This window comes from Sinocyclocheilus grahami, unplaced genomic scaffold, assembly GCF_001515645.1.
Source record: "Sinocyclocheilus grahami isolate Dianchi unplaced genomic scaffold, SAMN03320097.WGS_v1.1 scaffold481.1, whole genome shotgun sequence".
Taxonomy (NCBI): domain Eukaryota; kingdom Metazoa; phylum Chordata; class Actinopteri; order Cypriniformes; family Cyprinidae; genus Sinocyclocheilus; species Sinocyclocheilus grahami.
The window spans coordinates 940,771-946,282 of NW_015505660.1; positions in this window are offsets into that span (position 1 = coordinate 940,771).

Below are 5,512 nucleotides of genomic sequence, written 5' to 3' on the forward strand. Positions count from 1 at the left end.
TCGGCCAACATATCGGTTATCGGCTTTCAAAAATAAAGGATTATCGGTTATCGGTATCGGCCAAAATTTTCATATCGGTGCATCCCTAATATATATATATATATATATATATATATTGTCTATGACAAAAAATAACGTTACAGAGGTGTGTGAACTTGCAAGTACGATGTCAGACACTGTAATATGCTCAAGGTTGTGAGTTGACTGACTTGCCTGGGCGGCCTCTTTACTGAGTGGAGCTGCATACTGCACAATGGAGATACAACATGTGGAAGTAAGGATGTCATTGCCGGGATAATAAATCAGTCTCATTAGCTCTGCTGTATTTATTTAAAACAGTTTTCTTTTTTAAAATCCTCTCAATCAAATTAAATATTTTACTTTTGTGATCATATAGTGGATGAGTTTTCAAAATTAGCTGTTATAATAAACATTTTCAATAAATTAATTACAAATAAATTCAATAATTAAATATAATATCTTCAGTGAAGTACAAAACAATTCAATTCAAATTTTAAGGGAAAACATCCTCACCTAGTGTTGAAGACACGCAACTCTACACTAATAAAACAATTAAGCCATTAAACACGTTAAAACAACGTCTGTTATCAAAATAGGCCAACATAACTACACTTGCTTTAATACACCAGTTTAATAAGCATAAGCCTGTATTTATGTCATTATAAGCAGTGTTAAGAACATGAATGAATGAATGACACATTTATATAGCACTTTATTGTGTATTGCTGTACACCCAAAGCGCTTTACAATCATATGGGGGGTCTCTCCTCAACCACCACCAGTGTGCAGCATCCACCTGGATGATGCGACGGCAGCCACAGGACAATGGTGCCAGTGCGCTCACCACACACTAGCTACAGGTGGAGAGGAGAGAGAGATAGAGTCAATTCAGTGTATGGGGATTATTCGGAGGCCATGATTGACAAGGACACGGGGGTTACACCCATACTCATTACGAGTAGTGCCATGGGATTTTTAATGACCACAGAGAGTCAGGACCTCGGTTTAACGTCTCATCCGAAGGACGGTGCTTTTTTGACAGTATAGTGTCCCTGTCACTATACTGGGGCGTTAGGACCCACACAGACCACAGGGTCTCACTAACACCTCTTCAAACAGTAACCTTTTTTTCCCAGGAGGTCTCCCATCCAGGTACTGACCAGGCTCAGCCCTGCTTCAGTGGGCAACCAGTCCATATTAAGGATTTCCTAGCATGTTATAAGTTATTAATTATATGAGTCCATTTTGAACTTTTGCACGAGAGCGCCCTCTGGCTTTGAGAATGAATGAAACTGTTCAGCCGAAGACTATAGAAATACAAAGACGGTTCACTCCTATATGAATGGGAGAAACTGCAACGCACAATATAGCGGAATAGTCCCGCCCATAGATATGTATAGGTAGATTCCCCATTGGACTGCGCCAAGTACGTAGATGCGTCCGCCATTTTTAACGGTCAACTTGACATCATTCACCATAATAATCAATGAATATTCGAAGATGCCACAATCCTGCACAGCCGATGGTTGTAAAAACAGCCGGGATTTAAATTCCCGGGATAACCTTTCACAGGTGAGAATGTGTTGGTTTGTGTTTTTAAATGTATTAACTCAATATTACAAGTTTTGAAACATTGGTAACTTATGTTACTGTAAAGGTGAATGACGTCAAGTTGACCCTTCGAATATGGCGGACGGCTTATATTTAGCGGCCCATAGAAACAGTCGCTAATGAGGCCTCTACGTATACAAATCTATGGTCCTTCTAAATGAAAGAGCCAATCACTGATTGGTAAAGTCATTGCGTCACTGCAGCAGCCGTTAGAAGCTCAGGTTCCCATAGAAATCTGAGGCTAGACCTAAATCTGAGGCTGTGCATGTGCAATCATAAGTGCGTTATTTCTAGCCTGAAAAATAAGCTTTCTTTAACGCTTTTAAGTCAAAAATTGTGATAATTGCAACAGAATTCACTCATTAGGCTACCTTGTGAAGCAACTGACTGGATGTGCCTGACTGACTGGTGGGTGGGCCCAGGCCCATCCGTAGTTACGCGACTGCTAGATATCATACCATAGAGACTGTGTCTGTTCCCCATCCTAGCAAATACAATTTACAATAACTTAAGGGTAACAATTTAATTGATGTTCAACAAATAATAAAAAATAAAATAAAAAAACAGATTAAAAACACATGATAAAGCTTGGCTTAATTCTTGACGTTTGTACTGGCTACTGTATATAGGCCACCAGGGCACCATACAAACTTTATCAAAGTTACTACTCTAGGTTCGGGCCATTCCCGAGCTCGGAGCTCTTCCCTGGACAGCACGCAAAATATGCATTACCATACTTCAGCTAATTATATGTAAGCGTGAACTCGTGAAAGAAATGTAAGACGCGAAAGGGCTGTAGCAACATTGTTGCATGACATTCAGCAACTGCGAGGCGATCCTGACCACATTTGCTAATTTCTTATGCCAGATAATAACCATTCCCTTTTATGAGTGTCGTTCTATTTTTCTACATATTATTTCTCATTTCCAGCAGAACACAGAAGAGGCCACTTCCTCCAGCTCACTGAGACCAAAGACCGACAGAAAGCCCCTTCGCAACAGTGGTACGCATGCATTACATTTTAGATTAGGGAACACATATTCACTATCAAGAGTTTCCTTCAATAAACTCCTAATTTGCTGCTTATTGATTATATAGTAAGTAGGGTAGTTGCTGTAGTCTTTTGAATATGGAGTCATCTAGAATATGGTCAGGCAGAATAAAGCATTAATATGTGCTATATAAGTACTAATAAACAGCCAATATGCTGGTAATATGCATGCTAATAAGTGAATAGTGTTCTCTAATCTAGAGTGTTACCAACATTTCTCTTTTGATTAAAATAATAATTAACAATTTTTAGTCTTTATTTCTATAACTATACAAAATGCTGTCAAATCAATTGAGTTTGTTTACACAATATGTGTGTGTACTGTGTATTTATATGTATATATTTAAGTATATATTTAAGAAATATTTTCACACACACATAAATGTATATATAAACACTTTTGGTTGTTAACGTCTATAACTATAGAAAATTAAAGAAAATACAGTAGAAAAAAATTAAAACATGAAACAAGCACATTTTACACTTTTACTTTTAATGCATATATCAGTAAATAGAAAAACTCTATTCAAACTAAAATTGTCATGAATTACTCTCCCTCATGTCATTCCAAACCTGCATGACTTTCTAAAAGATGCAAGCATTTTTGGAGGTCACTAACCCAAATAATAACCCCTTATTTAGAATAGGCCAATATTTCACAGGAGAAAATGATCCTGGTTGTTAACTGATATTGCAGTGATATTCAGACATTGTTTCTTTGTGTTTTAAAACATTTTTATCTTTATTTCTATAAAAATACAAAATTAAAGAGAATATTGCCAAATAATATAAGTTATATATATATATATACATGTATGTATGTATATATATATATATATATATATATATATATATATGTGTGTGTGTGTGTGTGTAAATGAAACCTCCTCATAATTTGACATAATATACCAATCCTCATGTTGTTTTTAATGTTTTAATTTTAAATTAAAAAAAAAAATTCATCGCTATTTTTTTTTGCAATTTGCCATTTCTATTTTTTTTAATGCACTAATCCTAAAACATTTAGTAGTTTTTCAGGATGTGCCAGTATTTCACAGAGAAAAATTATTATTGTTAATTGCACATGATATTCGGACATGAAGGTGTTTCTATATATATATGTGTGTGTGTGTGTCTTAGTAAATGGAAAAACTCTACTAACATGAAAACTGTCATCATTTACTCATATTGTTAATTGCACATGATATTCGGACATGAAGGTGTTTCTATATATATATGTGTGTGTGTGTGTGTGTGTGTGTCTTAGTAAATGGAAAAACTCTACTAACATGAAAACTGTCATCATTTACTCGCCTGTATTTGCATTTTCAGAGGAAAATGCTCCTGGTTGTTAATTGGTCTTTCCTCTGTAGAGTTCTCACACACAGTCTTGTGTTAATAATGTTGTTGTTTGTGTGTGTTGTAGGATACAGTCCTCTGTCTGGAGACGGAGGAGGAACGTGCTCCTGGAGACCCGGCAGGAGAGGCCCGTCCGCTGGTGGATGAGGTTAAAGGACGGTCAGACTGACCTCTGACCCTTTGGCCCTCCGTAGGAACACAGAAATATTATCTGAATGAAGCTGTCAGCACTCATCACAGGACAATAGCAAATATGGTTATATTACATAAGGGTCTTCATGCACACTGCATTTTTTTTCCCCCCACTAATCGACTTATGCATTGTCTTTTTACACACTCTCATGTCATTCCAAACCTGTATGCTGTTACTTTTTTCAATGCAGTAGTACTATATGAATTAGAAGACTTCTGAATATCGTGTAGTGCACAGGTTGATTGGACTGTTTTCTAGTTCTTTTCCGTTTTTTTTTTTTTGGTGCATTTGCAGTCAGAATGACATGAGGGTGAGTCAAGGTTCTTTTAACTTGTGTGAAGATTTTTTTCAACTTTCATGCACATTATGATTAAGAAGCTATTGCCTGTTTGTATGATCGACAGCTTCTAATGACGCCTCCTCGTCAAAGGTATTAATACTCCTGGGGCAGGCTGATGATTTTCAGTAATAATCGTGTTTCTGTTTTTAGCTTTTCGCACTTATGAAGGCTGTGCTAAATAATCACCTAGAGAGAGTAAATACGAATGCAAAGTGCTATGTTCATATCATTTGATGTGTTTGTATTCTGTTGTAAATGTAGGGATTGACAGATCCATCCGTGCAGTGGTTAATGATGTATAATAGCAGCCTACTGTAAGTGGTGTGAGGTCTCTGCTGTTTTCTAAGTCATTGTATTGTTCTCAGAATTAAACTGCATACTTACACAATGCTTGTCTGTCTTATTTGTCAGGACAAAAGATTTCACTGTCTCATCTTCAGTTTCAGGACCGTCAAAGTAACAATGTACACTTTTTAATAAGATGGATTTTTAGGACACAGAAAGGGAAAGCTTTTTTTTTCTAAAAAAAAAAAGAAAGAAATAGTTTTCTCTTTCTATCTATATATCTATCATCTATCTGTCTATCTATCATCTATCTATCTATCTATCATCTATCTCTATATCATCTATCTATATATCTATGTCATCTATCTATCTATCTCTATCATCTAGCTGTCTATCATCTATCTATCTATCTACCTATCGTCTGTGTCTATCTATATCTATCTGTCTGTCTATCTATCTATCTATCTATCATCTATCTATCTATCTATCTGTATCTATCATCTAGCTATCTATCATCTATCTCTATCTATATGTCTGTCTGTCTATCTATCTCTATCTGTCTGTCTATCTATCTATCTATCATCTATCTATCTATCTATCTGTATCTATCATCTAGCTATCTATCATCTATCTCTATCTGTCTGTCTATCT